This window comes from Oncorhynchus nerka, unplaced genomic scaffold (genome assembly GCF_034236695.1).
Source record: "Oncorhynchus nerka isolate Pitt River unplaced genomic scaffold, Oner_Uvic_2.0 unplaced_scaffold_1653, whole genome shotgun sequence".
Lineage (NCBI taxonomy): Eukaryota > Metazoa > Chordata > Actinopteri > Salmoniformes > Salmonidae > Oncorhynchus > Oncorhynchus nerka.
The window spans coordinates 38295-56676 of NW_027039678.1; the positions used below are offsets into that span (position 1 = coordinate 38295).

The 18382-nt window shown below is 43.3% G+C and overlaps 29 non-coding genes and 4 pseudogenes across 29 annotated transcripts; all 33 read right to left on the minus strand.

The window, feature by feature from the left end:
- Positions 1-554: 554 nt before the first annotated feature.
- On the minus strand, positions 555-673 carry LOC135568262 (5S ribosomal RNA). The gene has a single exon (XR_010462577.1). It is a non-coding gene; the product is annotated as a 5S ribosomal RNA (ribosomal RNA).
- Positions 674-915: 242 nt separating this feature from the next.
- On the minus strand, positions 916-1034 carry LOC135568258 (5S ribosomal RNA). Its single transcript, XR_010462573.1, has one exon. It is a non-coding gene; the product is annotated as a 5S ribosomal RNA (ribosomal RNA).
- Positions 1035-1275: 241 nt separating this feature from the next.
- LOC135568236 (5S ribosomal RNA) lies at positions 1276-1394 on the minus strand. The gene has a single exon (XR_010462560.1). It is a non-coding gene; the product is annotated as a 5S ribosomal RNA (ribosomal RNA).
- Positions 1395-1634: 240 nt separating this feature from the next.
- LOC135568247 (5S ribosomal RNA) lies at positions 1635-1753 on the minus strand. Its single transcript, XR_010462562.1, has one exon. It is a non-coding gene; the product is annotated as a 5S ribosomal RNA (ribosomal RNA).
- A 241-nt stretch (positions 1754-1994) lies between these two features.
- On the minus strand, positions 1995-2113 carry LOC135568248 (5S ribosomal RNA). Its single transcript, XR_010462563.1, has one exon. It is a non-coding gene; the product is annotated as a 5S ribosomal RNA (ribosomal RNA).
- Positions 2114-2355: 242 nt separating this feature from the next.
- On the minus strand, positions 2356-2474 carry LOC135568263 (5S ribosomal RNA). Its single transcript, XR_010462578.1, has one exon. It is a non-coding gene; the product is annotated as a 5S ribosomal RNA (ribosomal RNA).
- Positions 2475-2715: 241 nt separating this feature from the next.
- LOC135568293 (5S ribosomal RNA) lies at positions 2716-2834 on the minus strand (annotated as a pseudogene).
- Positions 2835-3106: 272 nt separating this feature from the next.
- LOC135568249 (5S ribosomal RNA) lies at positions 3107-3225 on the minus strand. The gene has a single exon (XR_010462564.1). It is a non-coding gene; the product is annotated as a 5S ribosomal RNA (ribosomal RNA).
- A 243-nt stretch (positions 3226-3468) lies between these two features.
- On the minus strand, positions 3469-3587 carry LOC135568264 (5S ribosomal RNA). Its single transcript, XR_010462579.1, has one exon. It is a non-coding gene; the product is annotated as a 5S ribosomal RNA (ribosomal RNA).
- Positions 3588-3818: 231 nt separating this feature from the next.
- LOC135568291 (5S ribosomal RNA) lies at positions 3819-3936 on the minus strand (annotated as a pseudogene).
- Positions 3937-4179: 243 nt separating this feature from the next.
- LOC135568265 (5S ribosomal RNA) lies at positions 4180-4298 on the minus strand. Its single transcript, XR_010462580.1, has one exon. It is a non-coding gene; the product is annotated as a 5S ribosomal RNA (ribosomal RNA).
- Positions 4299-4540: 242 nt separating this feature from the next.
- On the minus strand, positions 4541-4659 carry LOC135568259 (5S ribosomal RNA). Its single transcript, XR_010462574.1, has one exon. It is a non-coding gene; the product is annotated as a 5S ribosomal RNA (ribosomal RNA).
- Positions 4660-4900: 241 nt separating this feature from the next.
- On the minus strand, positions 4901-5019 carry LOC135568250 (5S ribosomal RNA). Its single transcript, XR_010462565.1, has one exon. It is a non-coding gene; the product is annotated as a 5S ribosomal RNA (ribosomal RNA).
- A 241-nt stretch (positions 5020-5260) lies between these two features.
- LOC135568290 (5S ribosomal RNA) lies at positions 5261-5378 on the minus strand. The gene has a single exon (XR_010462605.1). It is a non-coding gene; the product is annotated as a 5S ribosomal RNA (ribosomal RNA).
- Positions 5379-5620: 242 nt separating this feature from the next.
- LOC135568251 (5S ribosomal RNA) lies at positions 5621-5739 on the minus strand. Its single transcript, XR_010462566.1, has one exon. It is a non-coding gene; the product is annotated as a 5S ribosomal RNA (ribosomal RNA).
- Positions 5740-5981: 242 nt separating this feature from the next.
- On the minus strand, positions 5982-6100 carry LOC135568266 (5S ribosomal RNA). Its single transcript, XR_010462581.1, has one exon. It is a non-coding gene; the product is annotated as a 5S ribosomal RNA (ribosomal RNA).
- Positions 6101-6342: 242 nt separating this feature from the next.
- Positions 6343-6461, minus strand: LOC135568252 (5S ribosomal RNA). Its single transcript, XR_010462567.1, has one exon. It is a non-coding gene; the product is annotated as a 5S ribosomal RNA (ribosomal RNA).
- Positions 6462-6694: 233 nt separating this feature from the next.
- LOC135568260 (5S ribosomal RNA) lies at positions 6695-6813 on the minus strand. The gene has a single exon (XR_010462575.1). It is a non-coding gene; the product is annotated as a 5S ribosomal RNA (ribosomal RNA).
- A 241-nt stretch (positions 6814-7054) lies between these two features.
- On the minus strand, positions 7055-7173 carry LOC135568268 (5S ribosomal RNA). Its single transcript, XR_010462583.1, has one exon. It is a non-coding gene; the product is annotated as a 5S ribosomal RNA (ribosomal RNA).
- A 242-nt stretch (positions 7174-7415) lies between these two features.
- LOC135568269 (5S ribosomal RNA) lies at positions 7416-7534 on the minus strand. Its single transcript, XR_010462584.1, has one exon. It is a non-coding gene; the product is annotated as a 5S ribosomal RNA (ribosomal RNA).
- A 238-nt stretch (positions 7535-7772) lies between these two features.
- On the minus strand, positions 7773-7895 carry LOC135568241 (5S ribosomal RNA; annotated as a pseudogene).
- Positions 7896-8136: 241 nt separating this feature from the next.
- On the minus strand, positions 8137-8255 carry LOC135568253 (5S ribosomal RNA). The gene has a single exon (XR_010462568.1). It is a non-coding gene; the product is annotated as a 5S ribosomal RNA (ribosomal RNA).
- Positions 8256-8496: 241 nt separating this feature from the next.
- Positions 8497-8615, minus strand: LOC135568254 (5S ribosomal RNA). The gene has a single exon (XR_010462569.1). It is a non-coding gene; the product is annotated as a 5S ribosomal RNA (ribosomal RNA).
- A 231-nt stretch (positions 8616-8846) lies between these two features.
- LOC135568255 (5S ribosomal RNA) lies at positions 8847-8965 on the minus strand. The gene has a single exon (XR_010462570.1). It is a non-coding gene; the product is annotated as a 5S ribosomal RNA (ribosomal RNA).
- Positions 8966-9206: 241 nt separating this feature from the next.
- On the minus strand, positions 9207-9325 carry LOC135568256 (5S ribosomal RNA). The gene has a single exon (XR_010462571.1). It is a non-coding gene; the product is annotated as a 5S ribosomal RNA (ribosomal RNA).
- A 234-nt stretch (positions 9326-9559) lies between these two features.
- Positions 9560-9678, minus strand: LOC135568257 (5S ribosomal RNA). The gene has a single exon (XR_010462572.1). It is a non-coding gene; the product is annotated as a 5S ribosomal RNA (ribosomal RNA).
- A 242-nt stretch (positions 9679-9920) lies between these two features.
- Positions 9921-10039, minus strand: LOC135568267 (5S ribosomal RNA). Its single transcript, XR_010462582.1, has one exon. It is a non-coding gene; the product is annotated as a 5S ribosomal RNA (ribosomal RNA).
- A 243-nt stretch (positions 10040-10282) lies between these two features.
- LOC135568238 (5S ribosomal RNA) lies at positions 10283-10402 on the minus strand (annotated as a pseudogene).
- A 242-nt stretch (positions 10403-10644) lies between these two features.
- Positions 10645-10763, minus strand: LOC135568278 (5S ribosomal RNA). The gene has a single exon (XR_010462593.1). It is a non-coding gene; the product is annotated as a 5S ribosomal RNA (ribosomal RNA).
- Positions 10764-10994: 231 nt separating this feature from the next.
- LOC135568289 (5S ribosomal RNA) lies at positions 10995-11113 on the minus strand. The gene has a single exon (XR_010462604.1). It is a non-coding gene; the product is annotated as a 5S ribosomal RNA (ribosomal RNA).
- Positions 11114-11337: 224 nt separating this feature from the next.
- LOC135568261 (5S ribosomal RNA) lies at positions 11338-11456 on the minus strand. Its single transcript, XR_010462576.1, has one exon. It is a non-coding gene; the product is annotated as a 5S ribosomal RNA (ribosomal RNA).
- A 231-nt stretch (positions 11457-11687) lies between these two features.
- LOC135568270 (5S ribosomal RNA) lies at positions 11688-11806 on the minus strand. The gene has a single exon (XR_010462585.1). It is a non-coding gene; the product is annotated as a 5S ribosomal RNA (ribosomal RNA).
- A 6420-nt stretch (positions 11807-18226) lies between these two features.
- On the minus strand, positions 18227-18345 carry LOC135568271 (5S ribosomal RNA). The gene has a single exon (XR_010462586.1). It is a non-coding gene; the product is annotated as a 5S ribosomal RNA (ribosomal RNA).
- Positions 18346-18382: the final 37 nt, after the last annotated feature.

An 18382-nucleotide genomic window follows, 5' to 3' on the forward strand; every position in this document is an offset into this window, starting at 1 on the left:
TTTCTTCCGTTGCGCCTTTTCGTTGTCTTTGTCCATTCCGTTTGTCTTTTCCTTGTTGTCCGTCATGGTAAAAAAATAAATCCAAAAAACCTCTCCCCCAAGCAGAAAAAACTGCAAGGGGGAAGACTAACCAAACTTTAAACTATTCAACTAAAGAAAATAATAAATTATATTGCAAAAACCAATTAATTTAACAAAAATAGCTCTCGAGCAAACACTCTCCAGCAAACACTCACTCACAGCTCAGACACTCGCACCTGTCGTCACTTCTCCAATCAGGAAATGCGTACTCAGGACAGTGTGGCCGTAAGCGAGAAACCATCTCTTGGTGCACTATATAAAGTCAAAGTGAGTCTGATTAACAGCTGTTGCATTTTCACCATTTAGATAAGAATCTTTGTGTCACTCAAAATGTGGAAAAAATTGCATATACTGTAGCCATAATTTGTAGCACAGATTGTTGGATGAAATACAAACTAACCTTGCTTACTTATTTCAAAGCGAGGGCACATATTTCAGCCTTGTGGGAAAAAACGGACAAAGAGTTGACAAAATGCTTACAGCACCTGGTATTCCCAGGCGGTCTCCCATCCAAGTACTAACCAGGCCCGACCCTGCTTAGCTTCCGAGATCAGACGAGATCAGGCGTACTCAGGCCAGTGTGGCCGTAAGCGAGAAACCATCTCTTGGTGCACTATATAAAGTCAAAGTGAGTCTGATTAACAGCTGTTGCATTTTCACCATTTAGATAAGAATCTTTGTGTCACTCAAAATGTGGAAAAAATTGCATATACTGTAGCCATAATTTGTAGCACAGATTGTTGGATGAAATACAAACTAACCTTGCTTACTTATTTCAAAGCGAGGGCACATATTTCAGCCTTGTGGGAAAAAACGGACAAAGAGTTGACAAAATGCTTACAGCACCTGGTATTCCCAGGCGGTCTCCCATCCAAGTACTAACCAGGCCCGACCCTGCTTAGCTTCTGAGATCAGACGAGATCAGGCGTACTCAGGCCAGTGTGGCCGTAAGCGAGAAACCATCTCTTGGTGCACTATATAAAGTCAAAGTGAGTCTGATTAACAGCTGTTGCATTTTCACCATTTAGATAAGAATCTTTGTGTCACTCAAAATGTGGAAAAAATGCATATACTGTAGCCATAATTTGTAGCACAGATTGTTGGATGAAATACAAACTAACCTTGCTTACTTATTTCAAAGCGAGGGCACATATTTCAGCCTTGTGGGAAAAAACGGACAAAGAGTTGACAAAATGCTTACAGCACCTGGTATTCCCAGGCGGTCTCCCATCCAAGTACTAACCAGGCCCGACCCTGCTTAGCTTCCGAGATCAGACGAGATCAGGCGTACTCAGGACAGTGTGGCCGTAAGCGAGAAACTCTCTTGGTGCACTATATAAAGTCAAAGTGAGTCTGATTAACAGCTGTTGCATTTTCACCATTTAGATAAGAATCTTTGTGTCACTCAAAATGTGGAAAAAATTGCATATACTGTAGCCATAATTTGTAGCACAGATTGTTGGATGAAATACAAACTAACCTTGCTTACTTATTTCAAAGCGAGGGCACATATTTCAGCCTTGTGGGAAAAAACGGACAAAGAGTTGACAAAATGCTTACAGCACCTGGTATTCCCAGGCGGTCTCCCATCCAAGTACTAACCAGGCCCGACCCTGCTTAGCTTCCGAGATCAGACGAGATCAGGCGTACTCAGGACAGTGTGGCCGTAAGCGAGAAACCATCTCTTGGTGCACTATATAAAGTCAAAGTGAGTCTGATTAACAGCTGTGCATTTTCACCATTTAGATAAGAATCTTTGTGTCACTCAAAATGTGGAAAAAATTGCATATACTGTAGCCATAATTTGTAGCACAGATTGTTGGATGAAATACAAACTAACCTTGCTTACTTATTTCAAAGCGAGGGCACATATTTCAGCCTTGTGGGAAAAAACGGACAAAGAGTTGACAAAATGCTTACAGCACCTGGTATTCCCAGGCGGTCTCCCATCCAAGTACTAACCAGGCCCGACCCTGCTTAGCTTCCGAGATCAGACGAGATCAGGCGTACTCAGGACAGTGTGGCCGTAAGCGAGAAACCATCTCTTGGTGCACTATATAAAGTCAAAGTGAGTCTGATTAACAGCTGTTGCATTTTCACCATTTAGATAAGAATCTTTGTGTCACTCAAAATGTGGAAAAAATTGCATATACTGTAGCCATAATTTGTAGCACAGATTGTTGGATGAAATACAAACTAACCTTGCTTACTTATTTCAAAGCGAGGGCACATATTTCAGCCTTGTGGGAAAAAACGGACAAAGAGTTGACAAAATGCTTACAGCACCTGGTATTCCCAGGCGGTCTCCCATCCAAGTACTAACCAGGCCCGACCCTGCTTAGCTTCCGAGATCAGACGAGATCAGGCGTACTCAGGCCAGTGTGGCCGTAAGCGAGAAACCATCTCTTGGTGCACTATATAAAGTCAAAGTGAGTCTGATTAACAGCTGTTGCATTTTCACCATTTAGATAAGAATCTTTGTGTCACTCAAAATGTGGAAAAATTGCATATACTGTAGCCATAATTTGTAGCACAGATTGTTGGATGAAATACAAACTAACCTTGCTTACTTATTTCAAAGCGAGGGCACATATTTCAGCCTTGTGGGAAAAAACGGACAAAGAGTTGACAAAATGCTTACAGCACCTGGTATTCCCAGGCGGTCTCCCATCCAAGTACTAACCAGGCCCGACCCTGCTTAGCTTCCGAGATCAGACGAGATCAGGCGTACTCAGGCCAGTGTGGCCGTATGAAACTATCTCTTGGTGCACTATATAAAGTCAAAGGAGCGAGAAACCATCTCTTGGTGCACTATATAAAGTCAAAGTGAGTCTGATTAACAGCTGTTGCATTTTCACCATTTAGATAAGAATCTTTGTGTCACTCAAAATGTGGAAAAAATTCTGTAGCCATAATTTGTAGCACAGATTGTTGGATGAAATACAAACTAACCTTGCTTACTTATTTCAAAGCGAGGGCACATATTTCAGCCTTGTGGGAAAAAACGGACAAAGAGTTGACAAAATGCTTACAGCACCTGGTATTCCCAGGCGGTCTCCCATCCAAGTACTAACCAGGCCCGACCCTGCTTAGCTTCCGAGATCAGACGAGATCAGGCGTACTCAGGACAGTGTGGCCGTAAGCGAGAAACCATCTCTTGGTGCACTATATAAAGTCAAAGTGAGTCTGATTAACAGCTGTTGCATTTTCACCATTTAGATAAGAATCTTTGTGTCACTCAAAATGTGGAAAAAATGCATATACTGTAGCCATAATTTGTAGCACAGATTGTTGGATGAAATACAAACTAACCTTGCTTACTTATTTCAAAGCGAGGGCACATATTTCAGCCTTGTGGGAAAAAAAACGGACAAAGAGTTGACAAAATGCTTACAGCACCTGGTATTCCCAGGCGGTCTCCCATCCAAGTACTAACCAGGCCCGACCCTGCTTAGCTTCCGAGATCAGACGAGATCAGGCGTACTCAGGCCAGTGTGGCCGTAAGCGAGAAACCATCTCTTGGTGCACTATATAAAGTCAAAGTGAGTCTGATTAACAGCTGTTGCATTTTCACCATTTAGATAAGAATCTTTGTGTCACTCAAAATTGCATATACTGTAGCCATAATTTGTAGCACAGATTGTTGGATGAAATACAAACTAACCTTGCTTACTTATTTCAAAGCGAGGGCACATATTTCAGCCTTGTGGGAAAAAACGGACAAAGAGTTGACAAAATGCTTACAGCACCTGGTATTCCCAGGCGGTCTCCCATCCAGTACTAACCAGGCCCGACCCTGCTTAGCTTCCGAGATCAGACGAGATCAGGCGTACTCAGGCCAGTGTGGCCGTAAGCGAGAAACCATCTCTTGGTGCACTATATAAAGTCAAAGTGAGTCTGATTAACAGCTGTTGCATTTTCACCATTTAGATAAGAATCTTTGTGTCACTCAAAATGTGGAAAAAATTGCATATACTGTAGCCATAATTTGTAGCACAGATTGTTGGATGAAATACAAACTAACCTTGCTTACTTATTTCAAAGCGAGGGCACATATTTCAGCCTTGTGGGAAAAAAACGGACAAAGAGTTGACAAAATGCTTACAGCACCTGGTATTCCCAGGCGGTCTCCCATCCAAGTACTAACCAGGCCCGACCCTGCTTAGCTTCCGAGATCAGACGAGATCAGGCGTACTCAGGCCAGTGTGGCCGTAAGCGAGAAACCATCTCTTGGTGCACTATATAAAGTCAAAGTGAGTCTGATTAACAGCTGTTGCATTTTCACCATTTAGATAAGAATCTTTGTGTCACTCAAAATGTGGAAAAAATTGCATATACTGTAGCCATAATTTGTAGCACAGATTGTTGGATGAAATACAAACTAACCTTGCTTACTTATTTCAAAGCGAGGGCACATATTTCAGCCTTGTGGGAAAAAACGGACAAAGAGTTGACAAAATGCTTACAGCACCTGGTATTCCCAGGCGGTCTCCCATCCAAGTACTAACCAGGCCCGACCCTGCTTAGCTTCTGAGATCAGACGAGATCAGGCGTACTCAGGCCAGTGTGGCCGTAAGCGAGAAACCATCTCTTGGTGCACTATATAAAGTCAAAGTGAGTCTGATTAACAGCTGTTGCATTTTCACCATTTAGATAAGAATCTTTGTGTCACTCAAAATGTGGAAAAAATGCATATACTGTAGCCATAATTTGTAGCACAGATTGTTGGATGAAATACAAACTAACCTTGCTTACTTATTTCAAAGCGAGGGCACATATTTCAGCCTTGTGGGAAAAAACGGACAAAGAGTTGACAAAATGCTTACAGCACCTGGTATTCCCAGGCGGTCTCCCATCCAAGTACTAACCAGGCCCGACCCTGCTTAGCTTCCGAGATCAGACGAGATCAGGCGTACTCAGGACAGTGTGGCCGTAAGCGAGAAACTATCTCTTGGTGCACTATATAAAGTCAAAGTGAGTCTGATTAACAGCTGTTGCATTTTCACCATTTAGATAAGAATCTTTGTGTCACTCAAAATGTGGAAAAAATGCATATACTGTAGCCATAATTTGTAGCACAGATTGTTGGATGAAATACAAACTAACCTTGCTTACTTATTTCAAAGCGAGGGCACATATTTCAGCCTTGTGGGAAAAAACGGACAAAGAGTTGACAAAATGCTTACAGCACCTGGTATTCCCAGGCGGTCTCCCATCCAAGTACTAACCAGGCCCGACCCTGCTTAGCTTCCGAGATCAGACGAGATCAGGCGTATCAGGCCAGTGTGGCCGTAAGCGAGAAACCATCTCTTGGTGCACTATATAAAGTCAAAGTGAGTCTGATTAACAGCTGTTGCATTTTCACCATTTAGATAAGAATCTTTGTGTCACTCAAAATGTGGAAAAAATGCATATACTGTAGCCATAATTTGTAGCACAGATTGTTGGATGAAATACAAACTAACCTTGCTTACTTATTTCAAAGCGAGGGCACATATTTCAGCCTTGTGGGAAAAAAACGGACAAAGAGTTGACAAAATGCTTACAGCACCTGGTATTCCCAGGCGGTCTCCCATCCAAGTACTAACCAGGCCCGACCCTGCTTAGCTTCCGAGATCAGACGAGATCAGGCGTACTCAGGACAGTGTGGCCGTAAGCGAGAAACCATCTCTTGGTGCACTATATAAAGTCAAAGTGAGTCTGATTAACAGCTGTTGCATTTTCACCATTTAGATAAGAATCTTTGTGTCACTCAAAATGTGGAAAAAATGCATATACTGTAGCCATAATTTGTAGCACAGATTGTTGGATGAAATACAAACTAACCTTGCTTACTTATTTCAAAGCGAGGGCACATATTTCAGCCTTGTGGGAAAAAAACGGACAAAGAGTTGACAAAATGCTTACAGCACCTGGTATTCCCAGGCGGTCTCCCATCCAAGTACTAACCAGGCCCGACCCTGCTTAGCTTCCGAGATCAGACGAGATCAGGCGTACTCAGGCCAGTGTGGCCGTAAGCGAGAAACCATCTCTTGGTGCACTATATAAAGTCAAAGTGAGTCTGATTAACAGCTGTTGCATTTTCACCATTTAGATAAGAATCTTTGTGTCACTCAAAATGTGGAAAAAATTGCATATACTGTAGCCATAATTTGTAGCACAGATTGTTGGATGAAATACAAACTAACCTTGCTTACTTATTTCAAAGCGAGGGCACATATTTCAGCCTTGTGGGAAAAAACGGACAAAGAGTTGACAAAATGCTTACAGCACCTGGTATTCCCAGGCGGTCTCCCATCCAAGTACTAACCAGGCCCGACCCTGCTTAGCTTCCGAGATCAGACGAGATCAGGCGTACTCAGGACAGTGTGGCCGTAAGCGAGAAACCATCTCTTGGTGCACTATATAAAGTCAAAGTGAGTCTGATTAACAGCTGTTGCATTTTCACCATTTAGATAAGAATCTTTGTGTCACTCAAAATGTGCATATACTGTAGCCATAATTTGTAGCACAGATTGTTGGATGAAATACAAACTAACCTTGCTTACTTATTTCAAAGCGAGGGCACATATTTCAGCCTTGTGGGAAAAAAACGGACAAAGAGTTGACAAAATGCTTACAGCACCTGGTATTCCCAGGCGGTCTCCCATCCAAGTACTAACCAGGCCCGACCCTGCTTAGCTTCTGAGATCAGACGAGATCAGGCGTACTCAGGCCAGTGTGGCCGTAAGCGAGAAACCATCTCTTGGTGCACTATATAAAGTCAAAGTGAGTCTGATTAACAGCTGTTGCATTTTCACCATTTAGATAAGAATCTTTGTGTCACTCAAAATGTGGAAAAAATTGCATATACTGTAGCCATAATTTGTAGCACAGATTGTTGGATGAAATACAAACTAACCTTGCTTACTTATTTCAAAGCGAGGCACATATTTCAGGCTTGTGGGAAAAAACGGACAAAGAGTTGACAAAATGCTTACAGCACCTGGTATTCCCAGGCGGTCTCCCATCCAAGTACTAACCAGGCCCGACCCTGCTTAGCTTCCGAGATCAGACGAGATCAGGCGTACTCAGGCCAGTGTGGCCGTAAGCGAGAAACCATCTCTTGGTGCACTATATAAAGTCAAAGTGAGTCTGATTAACAGCTGTTGCATTTTCACCATTTAGATAAGAATCTTTGTGTCACTCAAAATGTGGAAAAAATTGCATATACTGTAGCCATAATTTGTAGCACAGATTGTTGGATGAAATACAAACTAACCTTGCTTACTTATTTCAAAGCGAGGGCACATATTTCAGCCTTGTGGGAAAAAACGGACAAAGAGTTGACAAAATGCTTACAGCACCTGGTATTCCCAGGCGGTCTCCCATCCAAGTACTAACCAGGCCCGACCCTGCTTAGCTTCCGAGATCAGACGAGATCAGGCGTACTCAGGCCAGTGTGGCCGTAAGCGAGAAACCATCTCTTGGTGCACTATATAAAGTCAAAGTGAGTCTGATTAACAGCTGTTGCATTTTCACCATTTAGATAAGAATCTTTGTGTCACTCAAAATGTGGAAAAATATATACTGTAGCCATAATTTGTAGCACAGATTGTTGGATGAAATACAAACTAACCTTGCTTACTTATTTCAAAGCGAGGGCACATATTTCAGCCTTGTGGGAAAAAACGGACAAAGAGTTGACAAAATGCTTACAGCACCTGGTATTCCCAGGCGGTCTCCCATCCAAGTACTAACCAGGCCCGACCCTGCTTAGCTTCCGGCTCAGATCAGACGAGATCAGGCGTACTCAGGACAGTGTGGCCGTAAGCGAGAAACCATCTCTTGGTGCACTATATAAAGTCAAAGTGAGTCTGATTAACAGCTGTTGCATTTTCACCATTTAGATAAGAATCTTTGTGTCACTCAAAATGTGGAAAAAATGCATATACTGTAGCCATAATTTGTAGCACAGATTGTTGGATGAAATACAAACTAACCTTGCTTACTTATTTCAAAGCGAGGGCACATATTTCAGCCTTGTGGGAAAAAACGGACAAAGAGTTGACAAAATGCTTACAGCACCTGGTATTCCCAGGCGGTCTCCCATCCAAGTACTAACCAGGCCCGACCCTGCTTAGCTTCCGAGATCAGACGAGATCAGGCGTACTCAGGACAGTGTGGCCGTAAGCGAGAAACTATCTCTTGGTGCACTATATAAAGTCAAAGTGAGTCTGATTAACAGCTGTTGCATTTTCACCATTTAGATAAGAATCTTTGTGTCACTCAAAATGTGGAAAAAATGCATATACTGTAGCCATAATTTGTAGCACAGATTGTTGGATGAAATACAAACTAACCTTGCTTACTTATTTCAAAGCGAGGGCACATATTTCAGCCTTGTGGGAAAAAACGGACAAAGAGTTGACAAAATGCTTACAGCACCTGGTATTCCCAGGCGGTCTCCCATCCAAGTACTAACCAGGCCCGACCCTGCTTAGCTTCCGAGATCAGACGAGATCAGGCGTACTCAGGACAGTGTGGCCGTAAGCGAGAAACCATCTCTTGGTGCACTATATAAAGTCAAAGTGAGTCTGATTAACAGCTGTTGCATTTTCACCATTTAGATAAGAATCTTTGTGTCACTCAAAATTGCATATACTGTAGCCATAATTTGTAGCACAGATTGTTGGATGAAATACAAACTAACCTTGCTTACTTATTTCAAAGCGAGGGCACATATTTCAGCCTTGTGGGAAAAAACGGACAAAGAGTTGACAAAATGCTTACAGCACCTGGTATTCCCAGGCGGTCTCCCATCCAAGTACTAACCAGGCCCGACCCTGCTTAGCTTCCGAGATCAGACGAGATCAGGCGTACTCAGGACAGTGTGGCCGTAAGCGAGAAACCATCTCTTGGTGCACTATATAAAGTCAAAGTGAGTCTGATTAACAGCTGTTGCATTTTCACCATTTAGATAAGAATCTTTGTGTCACTCAAAATGTGGAAAAAATGCATATACTGTAGCCATAATTTGTAGCACAGATTGTTGGATGAAATACAAACTAACCTTGCTTACTTATTTCAAAGCGAGGGCACATATTTCAGCCTTGTGGGAAAAAACGGACAAAGAGTTGACAAAATGCTTACAGCACCTGGTATTCCCAGGCGGTCTCCCATCCAAGTACTAACCAGGCCCGACCCTGCTTAGCTTCTGAGATCAGACGAGATCAGGCGTACTCAGGACAGTGTGGCCGTAAGCGAGAAACCATCTCTTGGTGCACTATATAAAGTCAAAGTGAGTCTGATTAACAGCTGTTGCATTTTCACCATTTAGATAAGAATCTTTGTGTCACTCAAAATTGCATATATACTGTAGCCATAATTTGTAGCACAGATTGTTGGATGAAATACAAACTAACCTTGCTTACTTATTTCAAAGCGAGGGCACATATTTCAGCCTTGTGGGAAAAAAACGGACAAAGAGTTGACAAAATGCTTACAGCACCTGGTATTCCCAGGCGGTCTCCCATCCAAGTACTAACCAGGCCCGACCCTGCTTAGCTTCCGAGATCAGACGAGATCAGGCGTACTCAGGACAGTGTGGCCGTAAGCGAGAAACTATCTCTTGGTGCACTATATAAAGTCAAAGTGAGTCTGATTAACAGCTGTTGCATTTTCACCATTTAGATAAGAATCTTTGTGTCACTCAAAATGTGGAAAAAATTGCATATACTGTAGCCATAATTTGTAGCACAGATTGTTGGATGAAATACAAACTAACCTTGCTTACTTATTTCAAAGCGAGGGCACATATTTCAGCCTTGTGGGAAAAAACGGACAAAGAGTTGACAAAATGCTTACAGCACCTGGTATTCCCAGGCGGTCTCCCATCCAAGTACTAACCAGGCCCGACCCTGCTTAGCTTCTGAGATCAGACGAGATCAGGCGTACTCAGGACAGTGTGGCCGTAAGCGAGAAACCATCTCTTGGTGCACTATATAAAGTCAAAGTGAGTCTGATTAACAGCTGTTGCATTTTCACCATTTAGATAAGAATCTTTGTGTCACTCAAAATGTGGAAAAAATTGCATATACTGTAGCCATAATTTGTAGCACAGATTGTTGGATGAAATACAAACTAACCTTGCTTACTTATTTCAAAGCGAGGGCACATATTTCAGCCTTGTGGGAAAAAAACGGACAAAGAGTTGACAAAATGCTTACAGCACCTGGTATTCCCAGGCGGTCTCCAATTCCAAGTACTAACCAGGCCCGACCCTGCTTAGCTTCTGAGATCAGACGAGATCAGGCGTACTCAGGACAGTGTGGCCGTAAGCGAGAAACCATCTCTTGGTGCACTATATAAAGTCAAAGTGAGTCTGATTAACAGCTGTTGCATTTTCACCATTTAGATAAGAATCTTTGTGTCACTCAAAATGTGGAAAAAATTGCATATACTGTAGCCATAATTTGTAGCACAGATTGTTGGATGAAATACAAACTAACCTTGCTTACTTATTTCAAAGCGAGGGCACATATTTCAGCCTTGTGGGAAAAAACGGACAAAGAGTTGACAAAATGCTTACAGCACCTGGTATTCCCAGGCGGTCTCCCATCCAAGTACTAACCAGGCCCGACCCTGCTTAGCTTCTGAGATCAGACGAGATCAGGCGTACTCAGGACAGTGTGGCCGTAAGCAAGAAACTATCTCTTGGTGCACTATATAAAGTCAAAGTGAGTCTGATTAACAGCTGTTGCATTTTCACCATTTAGATAAGAATCTTTGTGTCACTCAAAATTGCATATACTGTAGCCATAATTTGTAGCACAGATTGTTGGATGAAATACAAACTAACCTTGCTTACTTATTTCAAAGCGAGGGCACATATTTCAGCCTTGTGGGAAAAAACGGACAAAGAGTTGACAAAATGCTTACAGCACCTGGTATTCCCAGGCGGTCTCCCATCCAAGTACTAACCAGGCCCGACCCTGCTTAGCTTCTGAGATCAGACGAGATCAGGCGTACTCAGGACAGTGTGGCCGTAAGCGATCTCTTGGTGCACTATATAAAGTTAAAGTGAGTCTGATTAACAGCTGTTGCGTTTTCACCATTTAGATAAGAATCTTTGTGTCACTCAAAATTGCATATACTGTAGCCATAATTTGTAGCACAGATTGTTGGATGAAATACAAACTAACCTTGCTTACTTATTTCAAAGCGAGGGCACATATTTCAGCCTTGTGGGAAAAAACGGACAAAGAGTTGACAAAATGCTTACAGCACCTGGTATTCCCAGGCGGTCTCCCATCCAAGTACTAACCAGGCCCGACCCTGCTTAGCTTCTGAGATCAGACGAGATCAGGCGTACTCAGGCCAGTGTGGCCGTAAGCGAGAAACCATCTCTTGGTGCACTATATAAAGTCAAAGTGAGTCTGATTAACAGCTGTTGCATTTTCACCATTTAGATAAGAATCTTTGTGTCACTCAAAATTGCATATACTGTAGCCATAATTTGTAGCACAGATTGTTGGATGAAATACAAACTAACCTTGCTTACTTATTTCAAAGCGAGGGCACATATTTCAGCCTTGTGGGAAAAAACGGACAAAGAGTTGACAAAATGCTTACAGCACCTGGTATTCCCAGGCGGTCTCCCATCCAAGTACTAACCAGGCCCGACCCTGCTTAGCTTCCGAGATCAGACGAGATCAGGCGTACTCAGGCCAGTGTGGCCGTAAGCGAGAAACTATCTCTTGGTGCACTATATAAAGTCAAAGTGAGTCTGATTAACAGCTGTTGCATTTTCACCATTTAGATAAGAATCTTTGTGTCACTCAAAAAATTGCATATACTGTAGCCATAATTTGTAGCACAGATTGTTGGATGAAATACAAACTAACCTTGCTTACTTATTTCAAAGCGAGGGCACATATTTCAGCCTTGTGGGAAAAAACGGACAAAGAGTTGACAAAATGCTTACAGCACCTGGTATTCCCAGGCGGTCTCCCATCCAAGTACTAACCAGGCCCGACCCTGCTTAGCTTCCGAGATCAGACGAGATCAGGCGTACTTTTTTTTTTTTTTTTTTTTTTATTATAAAAATTCTTATTTTACATTATATACAAATTTAATATACACAAACCATTTTAATCAACACAATTCTTGACATTGGCAGGCAAACAATTCACCCCCTATCAAATCAAAAATAGAGAAATTCAAATACCAAAACTCAAATTATACTACCATTGCATACAATACTTTGCAAAACCACATTCCACAAGAATAGAGAGTTTCAAAGCACCTCCTTATCAAGTAGAAACTCAGACATTCTCAAAACAATTCTTTCAAATTTGTACTGATATCTCCAAAAATGTTACACATCAAAACCCATACACCAAACCACCATCCTCCCCCACAGCAATAAATCCACAATCCTTCATAAACACCCTCTCAAAATCCTCCTGCTTAGACCTATACATCAATCCTACATCCTTCCTTACCAAACCTTCAAACACCTTCCACACTGTCACCCTCTTTCCCTCAAACCTTGCCAAGTTCCTCCTTATATATACTGCATACCTTGCATGTGACAGCAAAAAATTCAATAATACAATATTCACCCCCTTCACATGCTGACCCACTCCAAACAATACCAACCACCTCCAATCAACCCCGCCTATTAACTCTTCTCCCCAGTACCTTTCTAACATATCCCTCAACCTCACATAGAACCCAGCTACATCAACACAGTCAAACATCATGTGCATCAGATTTTCATCTTTATCTGTGCATACATCACACACACGAGACACTGACCTGTCTACCTGATGTAACACCACCTTGGTAAAAACACGGTTGTGCCTCAACATAAAATCAAAATGAGTACATTCAATACTATTGAGCCTCACTACCATGTTTTCCCACAACCTCTCAACTTCCATCCCTGGAAAAACTTGCCTCCACACTTTCTCCGATGCAGGCGCCCTGACCTTCCTGGTAATAAGCGCCCAGTATAAGGCCCTCACCTGGGTAGAGGATAAGGCTTGCATATTCTCCCCACATTTCACCTGCATCTCAGGCAAGGTCTCTAAGACTCCATTACTCAAATGATTGTCCAACAGCCTCACCCACTCCCCTGGAACACACTCCTTTATCCTATCATACATTCTCAACACCATCCCTTTCCTGACATCCTCATCTACACCCCAGACAGTATCTACGATCGCCTGCTCAGGCAGGAACCCTGGCACCACCTCATACCTAAAGTCCCTCAGTCTTATCATACCCGCCTTCATTATTACCTTACTCTCCAGCATATTTCCCTCTGATTTCAGCATTGGGTTCAGAAAAACTGGTATATTCAAAATCACCCCAATAGAGTCACACTCATAACTTACCTGCGGTAAGAACTCCGCCCATGCCCTGAACACCTCCTGATAAAACTCAGGCACCTCTGCATACATGCTGGGCTTGAAACACATTAACAACCCATAATCTCCACAACCTCCACTCTTATGCAACCAATGCCTGAAAAACTCCTTCCACCCCTGACCCTCCTCCCCATACAAAAACCGTTGTACTCTCTTCACCCTCATGGCTTTTAACTTCACCTCCAGATCTATTAATCTCAAACCACCCCTATCATAATCTGCTATCATTACATCATGAGCAATCTTCACCCCCTTCCCACCCCACAGGAAATCAGACACTAAATTATTAATTCCCTTCAGAACCCATACAGGCATGTCCATAACCCCTAAGGTATACACACATTTTGACATTAACAATGCATTCACCACAACCACTTTCCCCCTCAATTTTAATTTCCTTTGTTTCCAGTAATTCAGAGTCGTCTTTATTTTATTAATCACCCCTGTCCAAGTTAAGTCCCTCGCCTCCCGCTCATCTACCCCAATATTCACACCCAAAATTCTCACGTGCCCCTTAACAGTCTTAAAAGGAATGTTACATGTAGACATAACAGTATCATCAGTACATAACATTTGAGACTTTTCAACATTCACCTTAGCCCCAGAAGCTCTCCCATACACATCAAAACACTTCATCAGACAATTCACACTCTCTCCATCCCGCAAAGTACAGGTGGTGTCGTCAGCATAATGATGCAGTACACTGACGCCTCCCCGGGAGGTCCACTCCATTCACTCCTCCATTCCGCTTTACAAACGCCGCTAAAGGCTCTACTGAGATGCTGTATAGCAGTGCAGACAATGGACAACCCTGCCTAACAGACCTGCCCAGGGGAAAAGGATCAGTTAGCACACCATTACATTTCACGACACTGCACGCTGACCCATACAATAGCTTCACCCATCCTTTAAGACGAGGCCCGAACCCAAATCTTGCCAAGGCCTCTAACAGGAACCGATGCTCCACCCGATCAAAGGCTTTATTCAGATCTAGGCAGAGCACCGCCCCACCCACCTCCCCCATCTGCTTCACCACATCCCGGATAGTGCAGAGGGTGTCCACTACATCCCGCCCGGAACTCCATAGGCCTGAGTAGGTGCTATGATGCTTCCCATCACCTTATTCAACCTATTAGCCATTATCTTAGCAAGCACCTTATTGTCGGAGTTCAAAAGGGTTATTGGTCTGTAGTTCTCTAATTTCAGTCTGCTCCCCTTCCCTTTGTATAACACAGTCAACACACCCATAGCTAAAGATTCAGGGACTACCCTCTTCTCCTCCATACACACATACACACGCAGCATTAGTGGGGCCAGTATGTCACTAAACTCACGGTAAAACTCTGCAGTAAGACCATCTGAACCCGGGCTCTTATTCAAGTTCAGGCCCAATATGGCTGCTTTAACCTCTGCCAATGTAAAATCAGCATCACACATCTCTACATCCTCAGTCGACACCCTAGCCTCCACTGCTTCTAGCACTCTTCTCATACACACTTCATCTACCCCACCCGACGTAAATAATCCCTTATAAAAAGAATGCACTGTATTCAAAATTCCTTCCAGATCTGTCACCCTCTCCCCCCTCTCATTTAACAGCTCAGTTAGAAAACTCTTTTCCTGCTTCCTCCTTTCTAACCCCAGGAAAAAAGCAGTATTTCTCTCCCCCTCCACCACATACTGTGCTCTACTCCTCACCACTGCCCCCATACACCTGTGCCTCTCTACGACCCTCAACTCCTCCCTCACCCTCAGGTACTCTGTCACATCATAGCCTGGGCAGTTTTCTACCCTTTCTAACTCCAATAACAGGCGAGATTTAAGAATCCCCTCCTCCCTCCTCCTTATCACATTTGCCCTTCTTGCACTAGATATTGCCAGCCGCTTGAACTCCCCTTTTAATCCTTCCCACCACACACTCACATCAGACTCAAATAGAGGATCTGACACGGCGTCATTCACACACTCTTTCACTGCAGCCCTAAACTCCTCATCCTTCAACATACTGGCATTAAGACACCACAAACCACCCCCCCTCCCCTCCCCTGATGCACCCAGCCTGAAAAGCAGAGCATCATGGTCACTAAAAATGTGTGTGAATACTTTACCCCCACAACCAAGTGCGCAACCTCTCTATGAGCGAGACACAAATCTATACGTGACTGCTTGAGCTCACCCCTCACCACTTGTCTTCGAGAGAACACCCGCTTATCTGGATTCCTCTCCCTCCATATATCCACCCAATCCTCATCCCGCATTAGCCTTAATAGCGCTCCCGAGATGAGTCAGAGCTAAAATGTGCGCTACTTGAGGCATCTAGCCTATCCATCCATACATTAAAATCCCCAACAAGCAAACAGTTCTTCCCACATAATCCTCCCATGGACATAAACATAACCCTCCTCTCAATTTCATTATTAGGAGCATAGACATTGTACAACGAGTACTCCACATCTTGATAAGTGAAACCCACTCCCACCATTCGACCCACAGTGTCAGCACATAACAAATTTAAATTAGACACAACATCATGTTTTACCAAAATAGCTACCCCACATGCCCGCACAGTACCATTACTCACGTACATTAGTCCATTCCATCTCTGCCTTACATTCTCCATATACGGCTCAGTCCAATGGGTCTCCTGAAGACATAATATATCCGCAGAGAAGGCTTCCAACACCAGCTCTAGCTTTTCTTTGCTACGAAGTCCATTGGTGTTAATAGATACAACTCTCAACATTATGACTATAAAGAGGGGATGAATCGAGTCCATCATGATTGATCTTTTATCTTCTTTTTCCTCTTGATTATCATGTTCTTTTTACTATCCCTCCGCAGAGATTGTATGTTCTCCCTCTCTTCCTCCATCAGCTCTTCTTCAGACTCTTTACGTTTGCGAGAGTCATCTCTTGCAGTATCCACCTCCCTAGAGGAGCCCCCCTCTCCACGAGGATCTTCAATAGGCTTGACATTCTGAATAGTCCCGTCAGGTTGTACTTCCTCCATTATAGGCTCTGTGCATGGGTCCTTGCCACACTCAGCTTTCCGTAAATCCATCTGAGCTCTTCCACATCTCGCATCTTCTCCCTCCACACCCTCTGATGAATTTAACCATTCTACCGCACTGTCCATACTGGATCCCAGCTCCGTCACCCCCATTTCTGCAGACTTGCTACGATTTCTCACCCCTTCATGTATCCCACTGATCCCCTCCATATCATTCTCCTCTCCCAGCTCACTTTCCTCCTCACACTCTTCCTCATCTACTGAGCCACTCTCATTCATTATCTCAAGCTCTTCACCCACCCTTTCACCACATATACAGTTAAATGATTCACATTCCTCACATCTCCTTCTTCTCTCAGGACACTCCCGTGCATAATGCCCCTGCTCCATACATTTGTAACACCTAAAGTCAGGGCAATCACGTACTACATGACCAGGCTGAATACAAAGCCTACACACTTTCACCTGCCTGTCATGTATAACCCTGAAATATTCAGCCCCCTCCAGAGTCTCAAACTTCGTCGAATATGGCAACGATTGGACATTGTTTGTAAATCGTACCTTACAGAAACGCGTACCGTCTGCAATTTCCGTTCCAGGCCACATTCTCCTCTTGATTGTAGACACTGCTGTGACTCCCCATCGAGTCAATTTATTTATTATATCCTCATCCGAGATATATGTCGGTAAATTCAGAAAGGACACCACCAGTTCATCATGTGACAAATCCTTCGCCATTACACATGAGTCTTTAATTTTAAATCCATCCATAAGTCTCTCCTTCCCTTTTGCATGACTCATTGTTATCTCATATTTATTCTTCGTTTTAAAACGACACCCCATCACCAAACCGCCTACCTCATTGATCCCCCGTAGAAGCTCCATCATCGTTATCTTGTCCTCCCCAATGATCTCCACCGCCACTGTTAAACTTCTTTCAAACACCCGGGGAACAGCCCGTTGCTCATCCATCTTTTCTCCTGCAGCACCTCTGTCAGTCTTCATTTCCCCTTTCGAATTCTTCCCAGTAGTCGAAGCCATATCGTCCACTCTTCGGTCCGAATCAGAAACCACCGCCACTGTTAAACTTCTTTCAAACACCCGGGAACAGCCCGTTGCTCAGCCATCTTTTCTCCTGCAGCACCTCTGTCAGTCTTCATTCCCTCTTTCAAATTCTTCCCAGTAGTCGAAGCCATATCGTCCACTCTTCGGTCCGAATCAGAAACCAATCTCCTACTCACATTCATGCTTCTTTACAAGTCCGTTTGGTCTTTCAAACTTCCTTTAAGGAAATGAAAAACCTTTCCCTAACAGCGCAAGCTGCTAGGGGAAAATTCTTCAGTAAGATTTGTTTTACCAAAAATCACCAACCAAAAAAGATTTACTTCAAAACAGCAAACAAAGTATTTCTCCAACTCAACAACCAACTTCCTCCAAACACTTCCTCAATCCCAAAAAATGGGCGTGGTCAGGCCAGTGTGGCCGTAAGAGAGAAACTATCTCTTGGTGCACTATATAAAGTCAAAGTGAGTCTGATTAACAGCTGTTGCATTTTCACCATTTAGATAAGAATCTTTGTGTCACTCAAAATTGCATATACTGTAGCCATAATTTGTAGCACAGATTGTTGGATGAAATACAAACTAACCTTGCTTACTTATTTCAAAGCGAGGGCACATATTTCAGCCTTGTGGGAAAAAACGGACAAAGAGTTGACAAAATGCTTACAGCACCTGGTATTCCCAGGCGGTCTCCCATCCAAGTACTAACCAGGCCCGACCCTGCTTAGCTTCCGAGATCAGACGAGATCAGGCGTACTCAGGCCAGTGTGGCCGTAAGCGAGAAACTAACTCTTGGTGCACTATATAAAGTCAAAG